This window comes from Apis dorsata, unplaced genomic scaffold, assembly GCF_000469605.1.
Source record: "Apis dorsata unplaced genomic scaffold, Apis dorsata 1.3 scaffold_235, whole genome shotgun sequence".
NCBI lineage: Eukaryota > Metazoa > Arthropoda > Insecta > Hymenoptera > Apidae > Apis > Apis dorsata.
This window is the reverse complement of record NW_006263516.1, coordinates 261,065-274,700: the sequence shown is the minus strand read 5'-3', so window position 1 is coordinate 274,700 and position 13,636 is coordinate 261,065. Positions and strand designations below refer to the sequence as shown.

At 21.9% G+C, this 13,636-nt stretch overlaps 1 long non-coding RNA gene across 1 annotated transcript in view; it reads right to left on the bottom strand.

The window, feature by feature from the left end:
* Nucleotides 1-13,636, bottom strand: part of LOC116185642 — a 24,806-nt gene that overhangs the window by 7,441 nt on the left and 3,729 nt on the right. The window contains exon 2 of the long non-coding RNA XR_004150508.1: nucleotides 2,797-2,799. This is a non-coding gene — a long non-coding RNA (uncharacterized LOC116185642). The remainder of the gene's footprint in view (nucleotides 1-2,796; nucleotides 2,800-13,636) is intronic.

Sequence of the window (13,636 nt, the reverse complement as noted above, 5' to 3'; positions counted from 1 at the left end):
TATATTATATTATATTATATATAATATAATTTAATTTCATAATTTTGCATAATAATTTAAAAGTTTAGGTTTTATTAAGTTTAAATTCATCCACTTTAATAAAAAGTTATATAAAAAAGAATAAGACTTAAAATAATAATCGAGAGATATCAAAGAAATGTTTTCGATTTTCTCGGTAAATCTAACGTTAAAGTAAAAATTAAATTCACTGAATATGCATTCTGAAATATGAAACAATTATCGTAAATATTAAAAAGATGCAAACTCGCGAAAAGATGCAACCTCGTTATCCTATAAAACTACGGAAGGGAAAGGATATTCAAACTATTAAAATGAAATAGTTGAAAGTCTTTAGATTTTTGCATGAGGTATTCTTTCAACCACAGGATATAATCCGGCCATTAAACGAATAATATAGAGAAGAAAGCAGAAAGAAATCGTAAAAGGAACCGATTGTACCATGGTCGCTATTTCCAAGAACACGGAATGTTTCGTAAATTGCGAAAGTTGGCGAATCGCGGGCATCGAAGCGTAGAATTTCGTCTCTTGGATCAAAAGGAGCGATTCCGTGGAGAAGATATATTCCACGGTCGATGACTTTTTCTGGAAAACCGATTTCACGATAAAAAGAACTGAATTTGCATGACAAACCATCGCTGAATCGTTTGACAACGGTACACTTTAATTTCGAGACTACGTGGTACGATGAAAGTCAAACTGTGTATAGTAAAAACAGGACAGCAAAAAAACGATGTTTTTTGTTTTGATTTGTGTAAGATTTTCTAAAGAGAAATGAAAAATACGTTACTCATATTGGCGGGCTGAGAATCATAGTGTAAGGTTGGACATATTTTATTTCAAAAATAAACAAATAATCATTTGAAATAATGAATTATTTTTATTTTACGTAAAAAATAATTTTATTTTATTCATTTTTATATTTCATTTTTGAATTATTTTCAAATATTTGAAAAAAATAATTTTCAATATAATATATCGAACTCAATTAATTAATTAATTAAAAGTATGGAAAATTTATATTTATAATTCTCTTTATTGTTTATTATTTGTTCTCAAAAGAGATGATGCAATTTATCTGTCTCTTTTTGCAATTTTTAAATATCTATTTATATTTCTAACATATGTATCTTCATTTTATATATGTAAAACATTATATGGAAATTTATATTTCAATAAAAAATAATATAGAAAATTATTTTAAATAAATTTTAAATAATAAAATAATATAAAAAAAAATTATTTATATATTTAAATAAATGTTGATTTCAAAATTATATGTATATGTATATTTGATATGTAAAATGTAGTTAAGAAATAATGTAAATAAAAAATTATTATTTTTCAAATAATTTATTTATTTTAATTAATTTATTTTGAATAATATCAAGTCTGTAATGATATAAATTCAATCTATAGATAGAAAATGATGGAAAAAATTGAATGATTTTAATTACTATAAATATGATATATGATTTTAGTTATTATAAATCATTTCATTCAAATATATTAAATATATAATATATAAATATAATATTATAAAACTTTTTAATAAAATATTAAAATAAAAGAATATGAAAATTTATAAATACGAATTTTTTTAAAAATATTTTATGTGTAACTTATATTAATATATGAGTCTATATTGATAGATATGAAACAGAATATTTCATTTGAAATAAAAATCATAAATAAAGAAACAAATAATTATTTTGAATAAAGTAAAAAATAAATTTATTTGAAATAAAAATGCTTGCAAATTAATTTTAAAATATTATTAGTATTCTTTTACAAAAATAAATTATTTTATAATTTACCAAATATTTTATTATTTCAAATAATAAATGAAAGACAATAAATAAATAATAAAGTTCTTTGCATATCAGGAACACATATTATATCTTGAATCACGAAATATATAAGGAAAATATAAAGAAAATATAGAAAATTTAAAATAACAAATATAGTTATTTACAATTAGTTAAAGATAGAACTAGAAGATTAAAAAAATAGCTCAGAATAAAAATTTCATTTAAAATTCTAACATAGAATATTTTTATATTTTTGTAGTAAAATTTTAAAATAATTTATTTTTTAAATACTTTCTTATTCAATTGATATTATAGAATGAAGTAAGCTAATAAATAAAAAATAAAATTTTTATTTGATTTATTATGTAAATGAAAGTTTATCTCAATAATCCAATCCTAATTCACGAAATTGTGATGATCAGTTTTAAAAAAAAGAAAAGCTTCATGTGATAATTTATTATATTTATTATTGCAAATTCAAATTTTGTTTCAATCTAAATAATAGTGTTACAAAATTTTTTTATTTTTATTATTTATTATTTTTATAAATCTCATTATATTGATATATGAGTTTTATAATATAAAATTTTATAATTTTTATGCAATATTTTGCAATATAATCATAATGAACTTCAATTGAAAAATAATATGAATAAAAATTTCCTTAATTAAATCATACATTGAATATAATTTTTATATATTAATATGATATTCTTAATTTTATATTACATAAGTAATTTATAAATTTTACATTTATTATTCATATTGAATTATGAATATGTACTATTATTATTGTATAAAATGTAATGATTATTATTATTTATCAACAATATATTTCATTATATTACAATTAATTGCGAATAGTTTTAATAAAATTTCATCTATTTATTTTTTTTTTTTAACAGAATTGTATCGGTCGAAACTATCAAACTTTTCGAAATTGTGAAAAAAACTTTATATATTACACAACCTGTGTTTCCAACTTTCTAAACGATCAACCGTAAGTTATTGTATCTTTCTTTCAGTTCGAACGAGCAGATTATTTCCGAAAATAGTTCAAATGGAAAGCTTGTGTTAAAGTACTTTCAGAGACGAAGTTTAAACTAATCGTAAATACACGATTTTTTGTGCATTGGCTATTCCTCTTCGAAGAAATTCAGTACAGTTAGTCATTCGAATTCGATGGAAAACATGCTAATTGCTTGAAACTTCAATTACTAATCGTATGATTTTCATCACATAAATTTAGTATTGAAAATAAAAATTATTCTTAATTATTTTAATTTAAAATAAAAATTAATTTAAAATAATTAAAATAAAAATTTTAATTATATTTTTTAAATATAAATTATATATAAAATATCAAAACTAATGATTCATTATTATTGATTATTATTGATTATTATTTTTCAAAGTAAATTGAAATAAATAATGATCTACATCAAATTATATTTAAAAAAATTATATTTAAAAAATGATTTGAGGATTGATATCATCTTTAAAATGATATTTAAAAAAAAGTTATTATACGTGATTGTATCTACAATTGTGACTGTAATCTAATGTACAATCACAAAATTTAACAAAGTTTAATTAAAAATAAAAAATTAACATTTGCTTAAAAAATAAAAATATTGGAATGCTTTTATGATCTGATTTGAATTATATATATTATAATATTTCATGAATATTGCGATTTATTTGTATTTTCTTGTTCATTATATTTTTGAAAATTTCAATTAAAGTTTTATGTTAAATATATAAAAAAATTGGATATAAATTTCTTTTTAACAAAAGAAAATTTATTATAAATAATTCTAAAGTTAGTTTACAAAAAACTAACAAACATCTCTTTTGTTAATTAGAAATTAATATGACGATATAGATGAAAATGAAGGAAATCTAGCTTAGTTCATAATATGTCGATAGTTTATTATCGAGAATTTCTACAGCTTCTCATAAAGTTTAATTGGCTTGCTCAGAAATTTGATATCTTTTAAATTATAAGTACGAAATATAAAATCTGTTTTCAATCACTTACATCTGTATGGAAATATCAAAGAAATATGTTTGTTTTTTAAATAATTTTATAGTATATTATAAATAACTTACAAATAAAATAATTTAATTAATCAAGATAGCATTTATTTGTTTTTTATGTAATGTTAATATAATTCATGAGATTTTGAAAAACAACAACAAAATTAAAACAAACACAAAAGTTAATATATAAAAATGTTAGCTAAATAATATTAGTTATTTATTGAAATTTTTGAAGAAATAAAATATTGATAGAATAAGAGAATCCTATCTTTATCACACTAATTTTTCATTCTATTTCCATCTTGCTTCATCTAATACTAATTTAAATTGCTTATTACTAATTATAATATTAATTAAATTACTAATTTAATAAATAATCATTTTATTATTTATATTAATATCCTGTATAATTTTAATATATTTCTATAATATTTATATCATAAATTTGATATTTATGCAATATATGATATATTATGTTCGTATATTTCTGTATTGAATTATATGACTATTTTTTTTATTAGTTTTATTAATTTTTCAGAATTTTATTTTTATTTTTTTTTTTATCTTGAATATTAATTTCATTCTTTTTATATAATTCATAGAAAAAATGATTAACATTTCTGAATGAACATAATAATTCTTTATGATTAAATTACAATTATTATTCTGGATTATATTATGGATTTTATAAAAGATCTTTGAAATAAATAAATCTAATCTTCCAATTTGAAATTTTAACTTGATATTCTTATGCATTAATATAGAGAGCAGAAAAAAATTAAAAATCGTAACTATCGATGTGAACTATTCGAGAAAATCTTAGTAATGCAAATAATTAACGACTTAATCATCAATAGATTGTAAACGTTTATAGAAAGAAAATTTTTCCAGTAAAGAAAATTTTTTTACAGAAAAACATAATAAATTAACTTTGTTAAAATTATGCCAGACACGTTTGAAGGCAGTACGGTTTCAAAGTAATCTTCCTAACTAACTCTTCTATACAGTACGTATCCTGTATGCAAGTAGATTGTATCCAAGTTTGTACTTCGTTACGAACTTCTATGTTCCTCTTTCCAAAGACGTTCGGCTTTGTTTTCAGTTAACTTGCGGAGTAACCACCAAAACTTTATACTGTTATGCTTAAGTAGTTGCTGACGCGATGTAAACTTCCAGAGGCACAGTCATTTCCTTTATTTCAATTAAAATTATTAAATCTGCATTGCCAATGATATTGAAAACTCACTCGACCGCAATAAGTTTCGATTAATGCTAATCTATAGAAAGCCTCCTTATTGAAAAATAAAACTTCATTAAGAATTGATAGCAATAACTTTCAATAATGAAGAAGAAAAAATCAAATATTTGAAATATAAGTTTTAGAGATAATTTATAATTTTTAATTTTAATAAATTTATAATATTAAATTTATAAATTTTAATAATCTTTAATTTTTAATTCTATAAATCCATTTTTTCTAATTCCTTTTTTTTTTTAATTATTTTATTTAAAATAGAAAAATTTAGAGATAAATTATATGCATATAATTTCGTTGATTCTTTATACAAATTTCTTCAAAGTATTTTTAATTATTGATATATTTATTAGGTTAATAGATCTATATTTGTCAGTCTGATTATTGAAACAAGTCAGATGTTAAAATCATTGTGATATTACATATCTATTAACTTCGTAAACATTTATTTAAGTAATTTTCGGATAATAAAATATTTATAGGGGAAATTACTACATATTTATAAACGAAACAATAATTAACATAAAATTAGAATTTATTTTCTAATATTTTTATCCTCTTAACAAAATTCTAATTATGTTTTAAATAAAAATCATAATTTATAATAGAAAATATATAAATTTAGTTTCTTCATGAGAAAGAAATGTATAATTCGAAAATAAATCAAATAATATACAAAGTTAAAAATTGATAAATATATAAGATAAATAAAATATTTTTTTATAATGTGTATTTACTGTTAAATAAATATTTGTTGATGTACAACTAATAAATATTATTATATTTATTGTATTATTTGACATTCAATAAATTTTTCATTCAAATTTTTTTACATTCAATAATCTTCACTCAAGCTAGATAATCTTCACTCTGAAGAATTGAAATTAAATGAATATAACTTGTCTTTATTTAATTGGAGTCATAATTCATGCCACGAATGTGAATATAAAAAAATATATCTGAAATAATGTTTGTTTTTTATCGATTTATAAAAGATATAATTAACTGACGATCTCTGTTAATCTTGCATATATGGCTTCATGCTTGTATAACGATGTGTACTAGATAAATATTTCATAAAGATTGCAGCATTTATATATTTATTCTATTATAATATATTTATGGTATGATGCATTACAGAAGAAATATTGAAAAATTGTTGAAATGAGAAATGAAAATATATAACAATGGATTATATAATATTTTTCAAGTGTAAAATAATCATTTATATTATATCCTTATATTCCAAACATTTTTTTTATACCTTCTGTTGGTAATATCATTAGTCATTTGTATCTACAATTTTTATTATTTTTTTTTTTATTGTTTTCAAAATATCTGAAATATTTCTGAAATAGACGCATTAAATTTTATATTATTCTATTATATTTTTATTATACAATAATTTATCCAGAAACATTTAAAAGATTCATCAATAAAAATAAAAATATCTTCGAAGAGATTCAAAAAGTGAAATTTTGCTACGCATATTGAATATTAGAATTAGACGATGAAAATTCAAGAAACGTTAAATTTTCGATTATATTTAAAATTTAATAATTCGAAAAAGAAAATTGTACAGCAAATTTTGAGAGATTTGTTATTCTACATATTTATTCTGTACATTAATTAATAAAAATAAAGTAAATGTCACAAGTTAGATCAAATGCTTTATATACTTCTTCTTAAATATATCTACGAATCAAGTAAAATTTTCACATAAATTGATTATAACAATAATCATTATCTCCTGGATAGAATGCATTAATGGATCAAAGAAAAAAAAAAAAATAAAAGGTCAACGAAAGATTCGCATTTCGAAGTAACCAGCATGCCTTCAATATCCTCGAAGTCCTCCAGAAGAATCTCAGCTACCAATGGTCAAGGTTACCGGTGTTTATGAACAAATTCATTTACGCTATGCCGCTTCGTAATATAAATACATTTTGTGCCGACCTACCAGAACTGTGGGATGTTGTCATTAACGGGTTGAAAATTTATGGAATTTATGAAGGATAAACAAGGAGGTCCCTTTACAAGCGATGCGGTTTTCAAGTAATATTGTACAGTCTGGCTTCGCAAAAGTACGCGTACTCGTTATCGCCATTTTCCTTGATGGCCGCGTCTTAATAGCCGTTGCGGATTACGTTGCGTATTTTCAATGTGAAAGTTTCACACGGTTTAATATGACCTGTTCTTCGTCTTTTCCTTGTTTCAACCCGTTGGGACTATGAAGTTTCTGTCCGTTTTGTTGGTATTCCTGGTACGTATGATATTACGTATCTGGAAGAAGACTTTTGCTGTCGCTTCCTCGACCATGAAAATTCAAGTAACGCGGGAAACTTGTTTCGCAGTTTTGGTATTTTATCTATTTGTTGATGTAATTTCTAATTTTTTAAATAAATAATTAATCTTGAAGAATAGTAATAGAAATTCTTACATTAATTTGTTTAATACATTAAATATTTGTTTAAAAATATTATAATTTTTATTTCATGCTCGCTCAATATAAATATATTCATGAAAACTAAAAATAAAGAAATATGTGATATGGTTTATTGCAACTATTTTATTTTTCGTATATATTTGTATATTTTTTACGAATATATATAAACGAATTTTAACGAATTTTTTATTAACCAAATTTAAACGAATAACTCATAGAAAAAAATATAAATTTTTGATGTTCTTATATATTCTTCATATTATGAAGAAAAGAATAATTTATGTAACTATTTAAAATAAATTTTGCGAAACCTGTTAGTTCATTATGTTCAAATTATTTTCTCAGAAATATATATATATTTTTTCGTAATTTCACGTGATATATATATATGTGTATTATTTATTTAATGAATAGAAAAATTATTATTAGTTCACAAAAGATAATATTAAATTTATAAAATATTATAATTAGATAAATTAAATATAATTACATTCCATGATAATTCAAATGATGTAATAATAAAAGCATTGATTGATTAAAAGAAATGTATAATACATATTAATTTTTTAAATTCATTCATTATATTACTTCTTCTTTTATAATATTATAATTATTACTGAATTTGAGGAGAATGTACTTAGAAAAAAAGAAAATGAAAGTTGTACATGACTATTTTCATACAAAGATATTTAAATATGTGTGTTAGTTTGATCAAATTTCGAGCAAAATTTTTGGATTGTTAAAGAAAGAAATGGATAAAAATTTTGAAGAAAAAGTAAAAAATGTTTAAATAAAAATAAATTATTATTATCTAATTTGTATTAAAAAAATATTTTTAACAAATATTATTTTACATAATTTTACATAAATAAATATACAGAATGTTGAACAAATTTAAAAAAAAACATAAATATTTTAAAAAAATATTTTAGATTAAAATTTTAAGGTTTTAAAAATTGTATTGAATAATCATGATCCATTTGATCTTGAATGAAGAAATCAAGGTTACGTCAAGATCAATATGATTTTTTTAAGTGAAATATTTTTTTGTATCGCAATATCATCTTTCAAAACACTGGATGATGATCTATTTTTATTGAAAATTACCTGGATTATAAATTTTAGAATTTATGATATCGCTAGCATTAGCATTATCCGGAGTGTAAGTTACATGATCGAATTTTATATCTCTTTGTGCATATGTGTGTGCGTGAGATTTTGGAAATTCATGAATGCAAAAGAGTCACGACGGGAATTGCAAAGGCAATTTTCGATGATAGAGAATTTCCGTCATCATCTGGATGATAAATTTTTTCCTTTAGAAAACATTAAAAAACAAAATGTGTTTTAATCCATCAACGATGCAAAAAATATGAAACAAAAAATTCAACAAATTTGCAGTACATTTATCTATTTCAGAAATAATTAAAAATGTTGATTTTATCAATAATAAATAGGTTGCGTTGTACAATATTTTTTTATTTAGATTCATCAGAATATATTAATAAATTTTTTGATATCCCTAATATTCAATAGTGTGTATATACACATATCAAAGATACATACATAAATATACATATAAAGTATAAAATTTCTAAGTACAAAATTTCTTCATAAGATTTATTTAATCAAACGAACGAAAGAAAGAAACGCAAAAAGCATAGAAAATAATGAATTAGAATTCACTCGAACTAGCGATCTGAAATAAATAAAAGAAGAAAGTAATCTATGCGTTTAGTGCAAAGCAACGGCGGAGGTAATTGTAGAGAGAATGGCGGAAGCAATTAGTAGGATGAACAAATCGACGAGAACCGCAAACGGATTCAGTTTACTCGAAGCAAAAAAAAAAAAGAGCAAATGTCCTTGTTCAAACGCGACTGGCATACCATTACTGTCAAGCATCATTTTTAAATTTTCATCGCGTGGTTTGCGAGATCAAAGCTATTATTCATGAAAGCCAATTTAGCGGGAATTAACCAACTAATCTATATACATCCTGTCTCAAATTGAATAAACCATCCATTGTTTACGGCAATGTGATAAATGAAAGCTGTTTAAAAAAATACGTCTGCGAGAGTGTGCAACATGAATTGTTATACGACAGGTGTCCCGTCACTCGACGAAATATATCGTCGATGATTCGTTTGGTGATCATTATAAACGAGGACAATACCATTCCTCGATAATGCACAAAAATTCCTCGTGGATCTATATCAGTGGTGATAGATGTCACGGTATCAAACTTCCTGGTAATCTTGATATTACATCGATTCGATGCTGGTATAGCTACACATATTATATATATTGTCTTTTCACAATTGTAGCGAGAGAAATATTTTTGTTTTTATTGTACGTTTGTTGTTTGATTGGCCGATTTCGATGTAGGCACGATTTTATATATGATTCAACGATTGGTTACCACTCATTGATAATATCTTGCAGATTCTATTACCGTAATGTAAATTCGTGAGCGTATTACGATAATAACAAACGGTTAGAAGAAACATGATATCTATTTTCCGTTATTATTTTTAAATCATCGATGGCAATAATATAATAAAAGCAAAAAATAATACAGTGCGATACAAAGACAATATTTCTCCAAATTATTTCGTCAAATATAGTTATTTACTTGATACTGCATATATCTAGTTATCATTAAATTATATAAATATAAATTAATATTTAATATATATATAAATTATATAAATTAATAAATTAATATATTTTATAATACTATTTATAATTATAATATATTTTCTCATCTCATTTCATAGCTGAAGAACTATTTAATTCTATATTTTTTTGGTAGTTTTTATTTTTTATAATTATAATTTAATATAATAATTTAATTTATAATATAGGTATATTATCTTAGTATCTTATAGTACCTATAATATAGGTACTATATCTTAATATATTTGCTCTTACTTATTTCTTGATGATAATATCTTTGGAACAATTTTAGTGCCAAACAACATGATTGCTTCGAATCTTGTATTTGCTATTTTACTTTTCATCAATTTCTATAATCTTCTTGATAATTTGATCTTTGTCTATGAATCTTATTGTAAAATCTTCTCCCTTTATAATGCCTTGCAATTTGCCTCAAAATCTTATTGGATCTGCAAATTTGCATCCATTTTCATGATACTCACATAATGGGAATGCTGAATCCATATTGCGAAGAATTAGCCGAGATACTCCAAGGAAAGTTTGGAAATGAAATCCATCCATAATGGATTTGTGTATAAGGGGAAGAATTTATATATATTTGAAAAAAATTCCATTATTGCGTTAATACAACAACATAATTGATAATCAAAAATTCATTTATATTTTCGTCACAAAGAGCGAGAGAAATGATCTTATTCTGATTTATTGATTCATTAAAATAATTCAATTAATATTATGTTAATAAATAAAAATAAAAATAAGAATTTATATTTTTGTTATTTAATTATTCAAAATAATATTATAATATTAATATTAAAAATTGATTAAAAAACATTATAAAATTTATATAAAGTATAATAAATATAAAGTAATCAAATAATAAAATCATATTTTTTATTAAACACAATTTTTATCTTATTAAACTCAACTCATTGATTATAGATTTTATCTTATTAAACTCATTGATTATAGATTGTATAAAGAATTAATATGTTTATAATGTTAGAGAAAGGTGAAAAACAAATTGATTATAAAATTCATAACCATTTTAAGTATTCTTACAACAAAATATTGTTAAAATTAAAAAATAGTATTTTCTTGTTTCGATCATTCTTCTTTGATTTTATTTTTCATTATATCATAAATAATTGATTATGAGATACATTGCAAAATTAACAAAATGCATGTCATAATGATTTCAATCTTCTCTATGGTTTTATTTATATACGTGATACGCGATGAAGTTTACGCGAAAAATTGTGAATAACATTAAACAAATAACATTACTATGTACATATATGTAAATAGCATAATTATTCTTTTCGCTTTTTTTGCTATAATCTTTCATTATTATCTCATTTTTCCATTCATTGGATTCAATGTATTGTATTTTTTAATGGACTGACCGCTTTCAAGAATACTCTTATCCTTTTACGTGTACTCAATACGCTCATTCAATATCAACTTTCAATCAGTTTAATGCTTATACGCTTTACTTTTATTGATATTTTCTTCACATTATATTCACATTTAACATATTTTTTTATATATTTACTTTTAATGTTTACAATAAAACGTACATATAAAATAAATAAGATTTAGAAGATCCATTTTCAATGATCTTGATTTTGATATATATTGTCAAGGTCATTTTCTTTCAGAATGAATTTCATAAGATTACAATTGTTCGTTATTATATAAAAAATAATTACAAAATAATTTTTATAAGTAAAATAGAGCGTAAGTTTTTTTAAATATGTATATATTAGAAATTACTTTGAAAATTTTGTAAATATATTGGAACTATTTTCGAAAAATAAAATTGAAAATTCAAGAAAGAAGAACTCTGATAGTAAAACATTTTTTATATAAAATGATAAAATATGAAACTATTCTATTCATTATTTTGAAAAAAATATAAATATGAAAATTATAATTATATAAAAATATAGAATATCTATATAATGAAAAAAACGAAAAACAAAAAAGAAATAATTTAATGTTAATAACTTGAGAAAGGAATACAATGTAACGGAAACAAACGAGCATATTAATCATTACGTTCAGAAAAATTACTCGACTAATAGATCCAAGTTGCTCGTTAAGCAGAATCAATTAATTAAAAGGAAGCACGACTCGTTTCCAACAGATCTGAAAAGATTGCATGAAGTGCACTTTGAAACATGTAGAAACATATAGAAGTTCATTTACAAGCGTACCACCTGTCATATTGACCAAGTTCACTTATATTAATAATCTACGGAAGCGTGCACTATCGTTGAAACGAATTCCAACTATAGATTGCTAATTTAAATATTAAGCCATGCAAAGCCATGTTAATAATACTGGTACAGTTAGCAGTGCTTGTATATGTATTTACATAAATGCAACCTATCTTTTTCTCTCCTTTTATCCAACTACCTTTGGCATTATTATACTGCACGTGCGACACGAGTAACGAAATGCAGCCGCTTATTTCTTTACTTATCTTAGTTAGCCGCTGGCAAAGCTTTTACTATGTTCATGCTATATAGAAGGAAGTTACGTGTATTTTGTATAAAACGAAAAATACAGTATTTTATTATGTTATCTAATGTAATGTATCGTGCAGCTACGTAGTTCCTTTCCTGTTAAAAAGAGAAGTTTGACAGTTTGAAGATTCGAAAAAAGTTTAAAACTTTTCGAGAATTTAATTCGAATGATAAAATTATTTATAATTTCGCAAAAAATTGTTGATAAAATTGTTAAAAGAGATTTATTTAAAAAAGAAGGTTTTTATAGGATATTATTGGAATTGAATATTTACTAGAAAAAAATTAAATTAAAAGATATAGTGTTTTTTTGTAATATGTATATTGTAATATAATATAGTGACAAAGTGAGAATAGTGACATATTTTTTAAAATGATATTTTAAAAAATATTATTTTTTCAGAATTTATTTATATCGTCCAATTTAATTTATTTATATATATCCATTTTGTTTTAATTTATGTAATTCAAATAGATGATTTTTCAAAAATTTCTTGCAAGCACATGTTATTAAAAAAAATATATAAAAGATATTTACAAGGTTAAAAAAATCTTCAAAAAATAAAAATTGATGAATTTTGAAAAAATAATTTTTTAAAAATTTTTTATCATTATATTATATTTTTTAAATTATTTCATTAATTACTTTTAATTCTTAAAATATATTCTTTTAATTATTGGATGTTACTTATACATTAAATATACACAAAATTTTAACTAATTTAAACTAATTTAACTAATTTTGGTTAAAATTATCGAATAAATAAATCTAGTAATCAAATAAATCTGTAAATTTTTTTTTGTATACAAAATTTCGAATTTTCTTTGCTTTTCACAACACAAAATCACTTTTTTT